The sequence below is a fragment of the Onychostruthus taczanowskii genome, unplaced genomic scaffold (genome assembly GCF_017590055.1).
Source record: "Onychostruthus taczanowskii isolate IOZ18803 unplaced genomic scaffold, ASM1759005v1 scaffold47, whole genome shotgun sequence".
Classification (NCBI taxonomy): Eukaryota; Metazoa; Chordata; class Aves; order Passeriformes; family Passeridae; genus Onychostruthus; species Onychostruthus taczanowskii.
This window is the reverse complement of record NW_024502236.1, coordinates 4,388,246-4,404,498: the sequence shown is the minus strand read 5'-3', so window position 1 is coordinate 4,404,498 and position 16,253 is coordinate 4,388,246.

Here is a 16,253-nt window from a genome sequence, read left to right as displayed (position 1 = left end):
ACCTGCTTTATCTGAATCATTTTGCAAACAATTTTTTTACTTGGATTAAAAACACAAACAAACAAACAAAAAACTCTTCAGGAGATTATCGGGTCAATGGTGCAAACATGGTATAAAATAGGTTACCACTTCAATCTCTCAGAAAAGCAGACATATGGTTAAACTAAGCTCAGATTAACTGCATTTGATTTTAGCTGTCCTGGTTCTGATATTTTGGAAGAAAGCTGTGTGGATATGAAAAAGTCACGGCAAAAGAGCCTTAGGAGTGCATTACAAGCTTGTTATGTGCTCTTCAACTCCAACATTAATACATGTGCTCTATGAGAATGAAAGCAACATTGGCAAACCTTAATAAAACAACAAGGATGAAAGGTACAGACAAATAGAGTGACACTGTGTAGACCTTGAACTGGTCTGAACTTACTTTCTTTTTTTGGTCAGTGTGTTCTCAAAGTCAGGAAACTCCTTTTAAAAAGATAGAGAAAAAAGGTCTATGAAAATCAAAAATGTTTAATCCAAATCTATTATTTCTGTCACTGAAAAGACAATGAATTATATACTTTTGATGTGTGCTTTTTAATATTCACTAACATTTCTAGTCTTTAGTCCTTCTTTTTCCAGCAGCTGGAGCTGTGGAGGACACAGTGCAGCAGAGAATATGTAATTATGTGTCCTAATTTCAGGAGGCTTCAGTTATCCATGGCTCCCAGGAAGCTGACAACCATAATACCCCTGAAAAACCAGAGAACCATGCTCATACCCCAGGAATGAATATCATATTTCTTCCATAGTATGCCTCTTTGGAATTTTATGAGGATTAAAATACTCACATGTTAATTTTATGAGGATTAAAATACCCACAATGGGATGTGGTTTCCTGACGGACACAAGACACACACTCTGTAAACCCAAACATGCAGAGGAATGTGCAAGAAGGCAGGAAACTGCAAATAAAATTGAAAGCTCTGAAGGGGACAAAATCAGAATCAAACACGGGCCTGGAAGCACGATCACACAGCCCCCAAGGCCCAGACAATAAATATTTATACTCTGACAAGTGTGAGGAAAAGGAGAAGTGATGTAGCTGTTGAAATAGAGAGCAAAAAGGTGCCTTGCAGGGCAAATGATACCAAAACATCTCAATGCATGTTTGCTGTGCAGTTAACCATGGAGTTGAGGTTAATTTTAACTGTAGGAAAACCTAAGGATGTCATGCTAGGACAGAGGAGATCTCTGTCCCTATGTTATTATGATATCTCCTGAGACAGGACATCAAAGCACTGTATCACTTTCTTATTTATTTCTTCCAGTCTGAAAAGCAGGCACTGGGTTAAAAATGTCCATGATGATACTACTTCAATCTGTTGTGCGACAAGAGGCATTAAAAAATAATATAACCATTCATTATTTTATAAATCTGTAAATTTAGTCTAACTGGACCTATTTCTCATGATATTAAGTTTAATTTATTTCCTTCTCGTAGGACTAACTACATCTGTATGACTCTGACCACAGTAATTTAAAAATGCCATCCAGGTTGCATGATAAAAAACCAAAACCTGTACTACATAAAACCATGTAAGTGCATAATTGAGCACTTTATACTTCTCCCGCTCCTCTCAGTAAAACTCCTCATAGATTTTTTTTTAAGGCTTTTTCAGGCAGTGCATTAAGAAAAGGCTGTTTTTCTGTGCTAAGTTATTTTAGCTGAGTGTAAGAGGCCTTTTTAGAGTAGATATTTGTGAATGTTAATAACCATATGCAGTTTCCACATCTTTTTTTTTTTTGCCTGTGTCAATTTGTTCAGAGATGCTGTATGTAGATCAAAAGAATATACAAAATTTATCACTCACTTTGAAATAATGTAAGCAATATAAGACAAATTTCTTGCTGAAAAAATGTCAGCATTTTAGTCTTGGGACAAATATTTTCAATAACTTAAGAGAAATTACTAAGTGAGGTGCCCAAACACAGAGAAGTTAAAAAAATTGAAAGTGGTTTTAAGTCTTCTTTAAAAGGGTAGTGTAAAAATTTCATTGAAAAATATTAAATATTTGATTTCAAACAGGTTTGTTAAAGGAAGCATTATCCATGGATAATGGATAATGGATAATTTGGTTCCATACACCAAAGGATATTGTAATTTAAAGTCTGTATACGATCCAGGAAAAAAAAATGGAGACAGGCCCAATTGCGGCAATATACCCAGAAAGATTTGATTCATATCTTCACACACCAAACAGCTGGTGTAGACCATGAAGCAGGGTTTAATCTTTTGCTCCACAACTTGAAACCACTTCCTAAAGGCCAGCACGTTTGCATTGATGACAGTACATCATGTATTGAGGTGATGACTAATGTGAGTTCACAGGATAGCATGGGATGCAGTGCCAAAATGAAATAGGTAGTGGACTTAAATGGCCATTTAAAAATGGCACCTTTCAATCAACACATTCTTCCTGCTGTTTCTGAATCAGGTGGCTAAATTGGGGTGCAAGAATAAATTACTCCGGTTTGTACTTTTTCAAAGTATCTTTTCAGTATTGACTACGTTTAAAATTATAAGTAACTTTAAAATGAAACTAGTTTCTAAAAACATATTTTATCTTAGAATGTAAATAAAGGTTTGCCCTGACTTTACCCTCCACATTCTCTAAAGAGCATAGTTATCTTGTTTATGGGTACAATTCCTTCCTTCCTTATCCCAAATGTTTCCTAGAAAAAAAAAAAACTGCTTATGGAGAAACCCTGCAAGATAAAATTATTGATCAAGTCCTTTTCTTCCTGATGTTATCAAATAACTCTGAATTAAGGAATTGAATTAAACCCTCTGGTGTTTCCAAGCTGGCTGAGAAAAGCTAGAGCTCCTGTGTGTGTTAAGACTTGCAACAGGGAAATGACCATTTCAGACAACCAGCCTTATTCTTTCCCCCACTGGGATCAAAGGTCAATTATAACACTGCAGATTAAGGCAACTGATTTTGATATTCCCAGCAACAGTTTAGAACAACTGATAAATTTTTTGGCTCTCTTCTGATATACAGGGTAGTCAATCATATCACAATCAGCAAGTCAAAAATATGTGGATCTTATGCCATTTGGTGATTTCAGCCTGACAGGATATATATGAAAACGGCTTTAATACTGAAGACTCTTTCCCTGAGAAGCTGGAGACAGCTCATGAGGTAGAAGGCTGTAACACCAGGTGACAAGAGGTAGAAACTCAGTTCCCCAGTTAACAGCATTGTTACAGGCACAGAGTACCCATGTAATTCATTATGTGCTCATGGCTACCTGTTTCTGAGGAAGATCCAATTCAGATTTGCTATTCATGAACTTCAAAAAAAAGCTCCATACATTCATTTTTTTTCTTTCTTTCTGAGAATATCACTAAAGCTGAGCAACAGGCAAAGTAATCACAAAGTTAACAGGCCAGTTCTCCAGGAGGATTAAAATCAAAAGAGAAGAGCTCATGACAGTACCACAGGAACCCAGAGTGGAAATGTCCCTAGCAAATAATTCAGGGTAATAAACAGGTCTCTGGAGTTATGTGAAGTAGAAGAACAGTGTACATGAAAGACAGCTTTTTCTTCATACAGGATGTGTCATTTGGGCAGGTGCTTGACCAGAGCCATGGTTCAAAAAGGAATGTCCAAAGACTGTGTTCAGTGAATGATGTCCTGTACAGCTTCAGTGACCACACTACCCTGTATTTCCCACACCTCCAGAAGAACTTCACGGCCTGGCTATGATTAGGACAAAGCACAACAGATGAGTTCACTGCAAGAAAATCACTACCTTGTTGCATTACAAGGAAGAATTTTCTCTAGTCCTGGTCACCCTTTTTAAAGGTGAGGAGATCTGATCCTGGATGCCTGCCCTGTTGATTTTGAAGTTATATAGGAAAAAGGAAGGGTCAAAGCCTCCTGAGAAGGAAGTGTGCTGTGCCAGGCTGCTCCACCCTTTGGAGATTTAGCAGCTCTGTGGAACCTGCTCTGCTTCAGCCAACCATTTAAAGATTCACTCGAGTCCATACCTACTTAGCAGTGCACTTATGTACGTGCATTACTGGAAAATGATGGATGGCTAAATGGAGCCAATAATGTCCTGAATTTATCATGCTGTGGGGGCTGCCCCGCAGCCTGGAACCGAGTGATGGAATTAAAAATGGGAGAGAAGTACAAATGGGCTCAGTTAATAAGCTTAACAGCTTCATCCAAGGTGTAGCTGTAATAACTCAGAGGCCAGAAATAGCAGATAAGATTACACACAGGCCTCTGGCCTTAGCCACATTTTTCCATAGGTCTTACTGCCGACACGTCATCACTAATCTTGTTTTCCATTTCTAGAAAGTATTTTATAAATAATCGTGTTGATTCTACAGCCAGCACAGTGACACAGCATCCAGACATTATTTTTAGTTAAGTGCTGAGCTTAACTCTTTTATTTTCTCTTAAACCAGAAAATAAAACCTAGAGCCAGCCTTCTTGTTAATATCTAGAGAGCCAAGTGTGCCTACCAGATTTAGTGTTGTTTTTAATGAGAATGAACTGTATATTTATTGATTAAAAAATGTGTCATCACCATAATATCTCCTTTAAGAAAACAAAAATACATTATAAGAGGTAGCAGAAACCAAAGTGCTGGATTTTTCTATTCAGTGTTATACATGTACCTTCATGGACTATGCAGTGCTACCCCACAAAACACTGATCAATGTGAAAGATGTTTTGCTAAAATTTGTTCAGATTCATGTATGGGATCTTCTAATCCGACACTAGTAGCAAATCTGCTTCTGCAGGCTGGCTCAAGGAAAACAAAATTCTTTACTGGATATGATGATTATTTTTCTTTAGCTAAATAATTTATGAAGCCTAACTCTAATCCAATGCAATGAAAAGTCTGAAGGTGCTGACACATAAAAAGCAGAATAAAACAAGAAAAAGCAAGAAACAGCCCGGTGTAAACAACCACTGCAGTTTTAAATCTTAGTTTCACACATTGTGAAAACCATAGCAGAGCACAGTGCTATGGGTGTGTCTTTACCATACCTTGAGAAAATATAGGGCAATTTCTATATGTTTTCTACTGGAAAGTTCATTAGGATATCATATGTCCTGTTCTGAGTACAAACCAAAAAACAAATCCACCTTTTTAATTTTCATTTTATGTTGTCTAAATACAGCTTCTAGAACATCAAGGAAATATTAGTGTAGCAGTCATTGAAAATTAAGTTGGTTTGGAGTCATGGCAAAGGGGAAAACACTGAATGGATGTAGGAACTGTACTATAATGTTCATCTTTGTAGAACATAGAATGCATGCAGTACACAAATACAAATAACTAGAGCTTCCTGCAATGAACATACTCCAGTCAAATTAGGATGAGGTCACAGCCATATTTCATAACCACAATTATACACTCTTAACTGGTAGCTCATTCGTATAGTGATAAGGCTACAGCCTGGTAATGGGGAAAAACCCTGTCACTCAGGAGAGCATATCCCACCTATTGCAGGAAAATTATAATGTAGGGACATTTCAGAGCCCAGACTCATAGATCATCAGCACAGGCTGATGCTGTGAGGAATCATGTTAAGATTTCTGCCCTGCTACACTTTCAAAACCAGGACCATTATTTACAGTCCCAAGGTGATTATGTGGAAGAGAGGAACATGCACAAAGTGAGGTGGTTACAGCAGACAGGTATGAGAACAAGCTGTTTTCAGTCCTTTAGCAATTTAACAAGTGCATGCCATAATTCCCCAGGCATTTTCCCATCCCACCAGCTTCAGCACTTTGTCCAAGCAAAACCTGTGTGCAAACCTGCTGTGGGATGCTGCAACACCAAAGGCCCAGCAGTATCATAGGTACATGGTACCTAACCCAGAATGCATGTGGGTAAAACTTGGCACAATATCTGAAGGGAGGACAGTCTCCTCTGAATGATGAACATCTTCATTCAATCACCAGACTACATCTTACGTTGAAATAGAAACAATAATTATAAGCAAAGTCACATTGCAAAGCAGAGAACAGAGAATCTGAAATAAATAAGATTATGAAATTTAATATACCATGTTAAAGTATTTGTCACAGCATCACCTATTATACCAATAACATGCAAATAAGAAAGGATTAAGTAGGGTAACATCATTTAGGAAGGGAAAAAAAAAAGCCCAGAAGACAACCGTCTTCACATGTTTGCCTAATGAGGTCTTGTAAAATGTCAAGTTTCTTCCAGAGGCCATCAGTTACAAAATTCATGCAACTCACGCTTTAGAAATGCATTTTCTGTACTAACAAAAAGGACAACCAAAGACAGTGACAGTATATTCTTTAGAGACAAACCATACCAATAACTGTACCCAGAGCTTTTATATACTGTTACTTGCAAAGAGAAATTCCCTTGTCCAGTGCAGCTGCTCTAATCTCCCTTTGCTGCAGAGGAACTCATGACCTGCTTTTCAAGTGTGCTGGTTGTGACTGGACAGAAATCAGGTCACTGGCCACAGAGATGAGATGTGAACAGCGGCTCTGAAGAGCCTAAATAGCTCAAACTGGCAGAGAAGCCAGCACAACACACATGTGCCCACATACACAGCAAGAGTTTTTTGCAAAATGCATTTCATGCTTTGCAGTTAAATGTTACTTACCAAAGACATAGACCTGTCAGGCGGCCCACAGTTTCCAGGTGTGCTCATTGGAGTGCTAGCCTGGCTTTCAAGAGTAGCTGTATCCTTGGCTTCCTGATGTTCTGGGACAGGCTCATACAGGCTGTCCATCGAGCCCTCCTAAAATACGTTTAAATAGAGATGAACACTTGCAAATATATTCAATTAACTTAATTTATTCAGTTAACTTAATTAACTTAATTTAAAAAGGAAGAAGTCTGTGTGCTTTGCATAATGGAATGTGTTTTACCTCCCCTGTCTTTTGAAATCCTTTACTTAGATTTTTTTTTTTCCTCAAAAAAGGCATTCAGATGTTGATTTTAGTAAGTACCAAATGCTGGAGTTCACAGTATCATGACTTAGACACCACAGATTGCCATGTTAAAGCTGAAGGTACAGTAAAAGTGAATACTATCTGCTCAGAAGGAGTAAAACCAAGTGTATATCTCCAACTGAACACTACATGAAAATTCCTGTAAAAACTATGAAAAACATATACCATGAGAACTTCTATATGAACCATAAAAATGTTTTCTAGTTAGTACTTCTATGCAGGAAAAAAAAAATAAAGTTAATTTGATGCAGAAAGATAACCCCATTACTTAGAATTAGAGAGAAACAGTGCTGCCAGCACCCAGAATTTGACAATTATGGTTTAGGTCCCCAAAATAATGATAATGGCTAGAATTAAAAATTCAATTTGCATTTAAATTTTTGAACTCTGGGTTTTAGTGCACATGTAAGGTTCTTTTTACCCAACCACCAAGAATATAAACATTTTAATAGAAACTTAGATTTTCACATTTATTCCACAGCTCCAAGAGCTAGGATTACATATACACACTGCCATTTCATAATTCAAGAGTTAAGTGAAAGCAGATGGCAAAACTAAAGACACTCTAACTGATGATCCTAAATTTTAGATGTTGCCATTTTGATCTGCACTGAATATTTTCCCAATGAATTTTGATTACTAATTTTAACTGCATTAATTAAGGAATAAATCAAATTTATAGCAGTGTGACTTACAGCAGAGCAACACCATTGAAATTAGCATAGTATATTATTATTTAAAGGCATTTGTTCCTTTATTACAGAAGATAAACACAGATGTATATTTGAAGTTATATTATTAATGCATAAATCTTTACAGGCAATATTTTTGACTGGTGGAGCAGCAGTTCGAAGACATGACTAATTTTTGCAATGACAATGTTTATCAATGGCTATTTATTTGCCTCAGTCTGCTAGATTCTTGATAAACCAAAATAAATATTTTGGAAGAAATATTTCATGGTGAACTTCTTGAAAATACTCAAGTTACATACTTGAGCTTATTCTAGGAACTAATGAGTTAATGCTCCCTGGGAAATTGGTGCCTAGTTTATGAAACACATGGAAGTGCTGAACATCCAGCTGAGCCTGGGTTTTGATAGCAACTGCATTTTTTTTATTACTGCATTTATTTTTTATCACTGTAAGTATTTTGCCATATAGCAACAATGGTTCAGCCTCCCCATCTGAAGTTGCGGGTGGAGCACTTCTAGACGAAAATGATGGATTTAAAAACTTGTTACACACTTCCAGGGTTCTGCAATGTGAAAGGCAATCATATTCTTCTCCCTCAAAACACAGCTTTCGTGAAGAGAGTATTTAATAAGGAGATGGAAGCATGAAAGTGAACTCATGTGAGAGTATGAGAGGGCTAAAAAGGGAGAGAAAAGATAAGACAAAAAACAGTGAAAAGAGAGAGTAGGGATGGGGGAGGAAAAGGGTAATAAAATACACCAAAAGGATACAGAAAGAGAGGGGGGGGAGAAGTGGGGAAAAGAGCAAGGATGAAAGAGGAAGGAGAGGGGGAACTAGAAATGGAGAAAGAGTGTAATGGGGAGCATGTGAGAATTAGTGCTTGAAAGAGGAAAAATGTGAGAACGAGCTCAAGCAAGAAAGAGAGAGATCTTGTGTGAGAAAGATGGAGCTCAAGGGGGTGAGAAAGGGAGAGCACATAAGAAAAAGCCAGAGCACAGAAAAAACAGCAGGTCCATGTGAAAGAGTGAGGGCACAAGGAGTAGGACATGCATAAAAAATCATGAGGACATGAGGAAGAGGATGCATGCAAGTGGAGCACATGGGAAAGCACAACTGCTGTGAGAAAGAGCACAAGAGAAAGTGAGTGCACAAGGAAGAGCCAGCACACAAAACAGGGAGCAATGGGAGAAGAGAAAGAAAGAGATGAGGTAGCAAGGAAGAGCCAAGGAATGTGTGAAAGCAAGAGGAGCAGTGAATGAGAGCGGGAGAGGACAAGAAAGAGAGCATGAGACAGAGATGTTGGATGGGAAGTAAATCTTTCCTGAGGAAGAGTGAACATAAGTGAATGGAAAGGTGGAGGAGGAAGCACATGGGAAACAGCAAGTGTAGGTGAAGAGGCAGGGAGTGAGAAAGCGTAAGCACGTGAGAGAGGGAGGGCACCACAAAGATCAAATGCAGGGAAATGAGCAACAGTGTGACAAAGGGAGGACATGGGAAAGAAAGCAAAGGTGTGGGAAAGGATGGCCACAAGAAAGGAAAGCAAAAGGGTGTGACAAAGCCCATGGTGTGTGGGAGCATGGTTGCAGGAGAAACTGCCAGCATGTGCAAGGAGGTGCTGGAAAGAAGGAGGTCACAAGAGAAGCAAGGCCACAAAAAAGGTGAAGTACTCCAGAAAGGGAATGTGCAAGAAATAAGGAGGGAGAAATCGCAAGGAGAAGGGTGGAGAAATGGAGTGAGAAAGCAAGCATCAAGGTTTGAAAATGGTTAAGCACAAAGTCGTGAGAAAGAGTGTGAGGACACAAGAAAGGGAATGTAAGGAAAATCAAGGTGTGAGAAAAGGAGAGGGCACGAGAAAGTATCCCTGCATAAAAGAAAGAGTGAGGAGTGAGAAAGGAAGTGTGAGCCAGATAGATTAAGAAAGCAAATATGACTGTAAGACAGAAGAAGCCCACATCAGGGGGAATGCTCACATAACAGAGAACACTTGTGAGAAAGCAGGAGGGCACAGGAAAGGGTGGGTGCAAGAAAGGGCAGGGTTGCAGGCAGGAGAGCAGGAAAGCACATGAAGGAAAGTACAAAGGGTAGAGCAAGGGTTCAAGAAAAGTACCATCATGAGAAAGGGCAAGTGCTTGGGAAAGGAAGTGTGCAAAGAAGCACAAGCATGCACAAGCAAGGCTGCAAGAAAATTCTTTTCTTGAAAGCCAAGAGAGTGTGAGAAAATGGAGAAAGAACATGAGAAAGTGCGCTGGGAAAATATGGCATGCAAAAAAACCAGTGAACACAAAGAAGCAAGACTGGGGGCATGAGAAGAAGGGAGTGTGAATAGCACAGAGAAGAAGAGTGAGGAAGAAATGGTGAGCAAAAGAGAGATTGTTCAAGAAAGAGAAGGCATGTGCAAGAAGTGAGTGTGCAGGCAGAGAGACAATGAGAATGAGGTTGTGAGGGAAGGGGTGAGGTCATGAGAAGAGGGGAGACAATGCAAGGCCACGAGAAAGAAGGGCTGTGAGGAACAGGATAAGAAAGAGCAGGACAACTTGTGAGAAACAGTGAATATGTGAGAAATGGTGGACAAGGAATCCTTGTAACAAAGAGAGCTCTCAGGAGAGAGGGAGAAAGGGTGCAAGAAAGTGAACACCAGGGCATGAGATTGAGTGGTCATGAAGTATTAAGCAAGGGAGAAAGGGCATGATGGTGCAGAAAAGAGAGTGAGGTCACATGAAGAGAGAAAATAGGTGAGAGAGCAGGATCACAGGTTCTAGACAAAAAGGATGAGTTTAAAATCTTTCCAGGATTCTGCAACATAAAATGTAACCATATGCTTCTCATCAATAGGGAATAATACATGGCATTGTTGAATTAGGGGAGAAGCATAAAGAGAGCTCATGTGAAAGAGAAGCATGAGAAAGATAAAAAGGGAGAGAAGAGAAAAGGCAAGGAATAGTGAAAGGAGAGAGTGGGAGGAGAATTAAAAGATAAGAAGAGGACACAAAAGAAGATGGAATGAAGAGAGGAAGGGAGGTTTTTGTGGGCTCAGATGACTGCAGACACAAGAAAGAGTGAGAACACGACAGAGAGGGAAAGTATATGAGAGAGGACAATCAGGAAAGCAAGTGCAAGGAAGAAAATTCACACAAAAAAGCACAGGAGTGAGAAGAATCACAACAAAAAATGAGAAAATACATCTTCTCTTTTCAAAATTGTTTTCTTTGCTTGCTGGTTTCATACGTTATAAGAGTATATTTTCCTTGTAGTAATTGCCTTTCTTTGAGGGGAACTCAAAGTATGTAACTGAAATTGAAATTTTCTTGCCCCCTTCTATTTTATTTTATTTTGCAGTTAAGTCTGCTTTTATACCAAAACCTGCCAAGTCAGTAAAGTTTTTTTCATTACATGCATTTGTTCTTTTAGTAGTCCTGAGCACAGTAAACATCACAGAGGAAAATGAGAGATAGCAGAATAAAATATGAACTTAATTCTGAAGTAGTTAGCACATTTTCTTTATACTACATGGAATAAGAAAACTTTCTGAAGCTTTTGCTTCAGGAGTTTTATGGGACAAAATATCCAAAATATCCTAGTTCCGATCTAGAAGAAAATAATTGCACGTAGCTCTTTTCTTTGCATTATATTTTTATCATCATGGCATGCAGAGAGTAGGTTGATCATAAGGTAGAGAAGGAGAATTTAGTAACTCAGCCAGGTCATTTTCCATCCCAGGTTTAGGGGTGGAACCCTGTCTATGGTGGGATGATAGCAGTCCAGCTAAAAGGAACAAGGGCTATAAAGAGATGATTACATGGGAAGCATTACAAAGTTCAACCACTTCTAAACATGCACCACTTTAGAGGAAGGTTTTTCCACATTCAACTAATCCTTCTTTGGTAAAACATATTTTTAAGCCCAGTGCATTCCTAAGTACCATCATGTCCCACTAGTCAGAGCAGCATTAGCACCTTTCTGTGTTTTCTTTAACATAGAGGTTCCAGTTAATTCACAATTTATCCACTACATCACTCTATTAATACTTATTCTCTCTGCATTTTGCACTATAGAAACATTAGCTTTTAGTGCCAAGGGCTTTTTAAGTTTATAACATTAGATGTAATACGTTTTACATTGTGCTGTCAGCACATCTTTAAAACAACAATCAAAATAAAACATAACTAGTCCAGTGCTACTGAAAATCACTAAGAGGATTAGACTTTCACTCAGTACTTAACTTTACATTTTACTAGCAAAAGTGGTGGTTAGAAAGGCACCATATGGGAAAGAAATAGACAAATGAAAGGGATCTTGTTTGGCTTAAATTCTAAGAGCAGTGCTCAACTTGAATAACTGATGTGAACAACACTGTGATTAGGAGTGTCACAGCTTTTCTCTACTGGCCTTCTTACACAGGTTTCTGCTGTGCTTTCTTATGAAAACTTTACTGAAGGGCAGGGATTGTGAGCATAAGTCAGGATAGGTTTAACAGGTACTGTTCCAGGTGAATTGATGCTAACCCTAGTGTGCATATCCTTGATATTGGAGAGCCAATTTAGGAAAATAATGCAGAAAATTAGTCTACCTTAACTAAAGGAATTCACAGTTCAATAATAAATATAATTTATCAGATTTGTAGGATTCTGATATTTATTAGGCAGTGTATCAAAACAGGTGGTTTGGCAGCATAATTTCTTGCAATTCATACAAAAGCAGTGCTTCATTTGGGACTCTCTCTGTATATTGCCCATAATACAAAGAGTATTGTTCTGATTCAATTGTCTGACATGCTAAGCACCATGAGATGGAAAAGACACTTGCAAATGTAGGGTCTTAGGTTGACCTTTTAACATATCTACCAAAAAAAAGAACATTTACCCTGTTGATCATTTTATAAATGGAAAAGGGACACAAGGTTTTGAAGGCAAATCTAATTTGCCTGCAAATCTCTTGAGAACAAGGCAATGAGTCTGATGAGAAAGATCATCTCAGTTGAGAAACCAAATCATTCTGAAGTCAACTCAGGACACAAAGTACTGCTGGGGAAACAACCCATGCTGGAGCACTCATAATAGGAGATCAGAGGACTCCCAGGTGTTGACAGATTGGAGAATTTCCCATTTGTCTCACTGGGAAGGAGAAAATCCAGTTCAGGCTCCAAAGCCTCATCGCAATCATCTTGTGACTATTATGTGTCTCCAGCTTCTACATCAGCACTTGCTAGACCAGCCTGTAACACTGTGTCTCATGCTAGAACTATGTCTTAGTTTTACAGACAGGTATGAAAGCAAACACAAATTAAAATTCAATAGTACGAACAGATGTTCCTCTAACAACCTCGCTGTTCCACCACTTTGGATCAGCCAGAAGTCCTGTTAAACAAAATATTATTGCCATTCTCTTAGGCTGTAGATTACTTCAACACTATGCTCCACTACAGGGTAGAAAGGTATTTTCTGATCTATAAACCAGTGAATGTTAACAGTATATGCATATGCACACATAAGTACACCCACGCACACAATCTTTGCAGTCTGAAATCTTGTCAGTCAGTCTACATGAGATAAATACTTCCATGAGAATATTATTTCTTTTGTACAGATCTTTTTGTTCTGTCTGTCAGTAGTCTGAATTTCTCTTCCACAGTTTCAGGTTTAGCAGTTGCTCCAGATGTTCACTCGATGTAAATCAACCATGATTTTTATTCCTTGGTAGTTGTTTGCGTCTCCTAAGGAACTCTCTTCCCTACCATCTTTAAAAGTTGCCTTTGAAGCCTAATTATGCTGTTGCTTGACTAATTATTTCTGCTAATCCTAATTACTTCTGGCTTGACTGCCTTGAAGGGAAAAATACCCATATATTGATACTACAACTACTTTGTAGCCAGCCTCTCCATGGTCACAGGACAATCTGAATACTGAAAGCAACTGCCCCATGTCACAGGCACAAGGAGGACTGCACTCTTCCTTTTATGAAATCCATTAATGATCTATAAATTATCTTTAGATGTTGATAATTTGTGAGGTGTTTTGCTGGCTGAGCAGAAGATTACCAAAGCGGACAGAATGGCTCCTGTGTAAAGCTTGTAAAGAAGGGAGGTTATCTTCTTAGCAGCAATCTTTAAACAGAACTAATTATTTCATTACAGAAACTATCATGGCACCAGCTTTCACTTGTCTGAACCATCCATTATCACAGCAGTCATTGCCTCTCCCACAGAAACCCTGGGTGCTGCATACGAGTCTAACAGGGAAACTCGAACTTGACCTACTCTCACCCACACAATCTACCTGACATTTCATCTGAACGTTGGTTTCTCTACCAATACAAGGCTCAACACCCTTTTTAAAAAGTGAACTACATAGAAAACAAGAAGCTGCTCCAACAGAACAGTAAAATATTGATGGAACAGTTCTTTCCCAAAGAACTACTGAAATGAGTATTTTCAAGCTGTTACAGGCTGTACCACAAAGCCATTGTTAACTTTGTACAAATACATAGGCATTCACACTAAACTATGATCAAAATTGTCACTGAGTTCCCAGGGAATTATTTTTTTGAAAGACTCTTGTCACAGATTCCTGAAATATCATTGCATTTTACTTTAAGTACAAGTCAGCTTTTAATCCTTATGATCTGGAAAACACCAGGACTCTGCACTAAGATAGTATTAGCAATCAGGAGCAACGATTTACAGAAAGCAGTTGCTCTATTTGAGCTTGTATTACTGCAGCTTGAATACTGATTTTTATTGTTCTTTCTAAATGTATGGGAAAGACATACTAAACATCAGGACAAAAGAAGAAAAATGGGCAAACAGATCTACTGTGCTGCGTAAATACAGCAAATATACTCAGCTAATCACCATTACTAATACTGGGCATTGGTATTGGCAGATGGTTAAGCTCTTAAAACAGAAACACTTTCTGTGGATTTCCTATCCTGATTTACCTGTGCATTCTGAGCAGTTGCCTTGGGGCAAGGAAAGTGAAGGGGGAAAAAAAAGGAAAAAAAAAAAACCTAAAAACCAACCAACCAAAACAAATAAACAAATAAACAGGCAGAAAGAGAAAGTGCAAAAAAGCAACACCAACTAAAGAGGGTCATAAATCAAGTTCACCGTCTGTGTGCAAATATTGCCATGACTAAATTTTCCCTGAGGAATATGTTCTCTTGTTTGGCTAATAGAAAACTACTGCTTGAAAAGTTCTAGCAGCTCTCCCAAACTACTGAAGAAGGAAAAAAGGATATTACTATCTAAAAAAAAAAAAGTCCCTCGTGTAAAACAAATTATAACATACTGATATTTAGTAATTGTATCTTACTTCTGAGGTGCTTTACCGTATTTGGATTAAATGGCTCATGACTAAATCTGCATGTTTTTGCAATAGTCACAGATAGTGCATAGCACATTTATTATACATTCTTTGCTTTATCTTTTTACTAAATCCATATTTTGCTTCATACAATTTCTTATACAAAAACTCCTTTGTCTAGGCTAGAGAGACTCAGTGTTGTTATACAACCCTTGCACTGTTTGTGATATAAACCCTTCACTATTTTCCATAAAAGCACACCCACCAGTTCAGTTTATAAACTCAGTAGCCCACTAAAAAAAAAAAAAAAAAAACAACGTCGGTGCACACTTACCAGAGAAAAGCAGAAAAGATTCATGTTGGTATTGAGATCCACTCCAGCACCCTAAAATTCTGCTCCACAAACTCCTGCCGCACAATGCGGTTCCTTCTTGCTCTCCCAGCTGTTTGTACATTTCTCCCTGGAGATTACTGCAAGATAAAATCCCTGCAATAATCCACTGGATTCAGAGCCCATTATCAAATGAGACAGGCTTCCCCAGGCCAATACAAACTGTTTTCTGAATTAAAGAGCAGTGTTTACTAGCAAAACAAAAGCACAGTCTGAATGATTTTCATGAACTCAGAAAATGCTCTCTTGCAGGCTGCTGTTTCCATTAAACTTTATCATCTAAGAGAAATAAAACTTTTTCTGTCTGAGACTACTGGCACATGCAACTAACTCCAAGGCAAATCTTCTCAATTTACTGAGATTATCAAAAGACAGAAATTCTCCTGAAATGCTGGTTTCCTATACACATGAATTAATATACAAAAATCAGTAATTATTAATTCTTACATTGTGAATGGAACATTCTTACTTACAGTTCTTGGGAAAAAAAAAACCAACTTGTGAGTCACAAAGAAATTATTAAAAATACTCACAACCAACCAATGAAAAACCAAGAAAAAACCTCAAATTGTACAACTATACTCTAAAAAATGGTTATCAAACTGCTGCCTAACATGTCGATTGCTTGATGATAAAGATTAGGATTAAACCAATTTTGCCATTTGAAAACTTGGCAAATCTGGAAAATAAAAAAAAATTGGGAGTGGTTAAAGCTGATCCATGGGTTATAGTGAGAGGTATTACAATGTATACAGATGAGCGAACAAAGGAGAAGTGATTGTAGAGAAAATACTTGTCTATGTCACTAGCTGGTATAAACCAGTGAAATTCCATCACCTATAGTGGAGTAGAACAGTCTAAC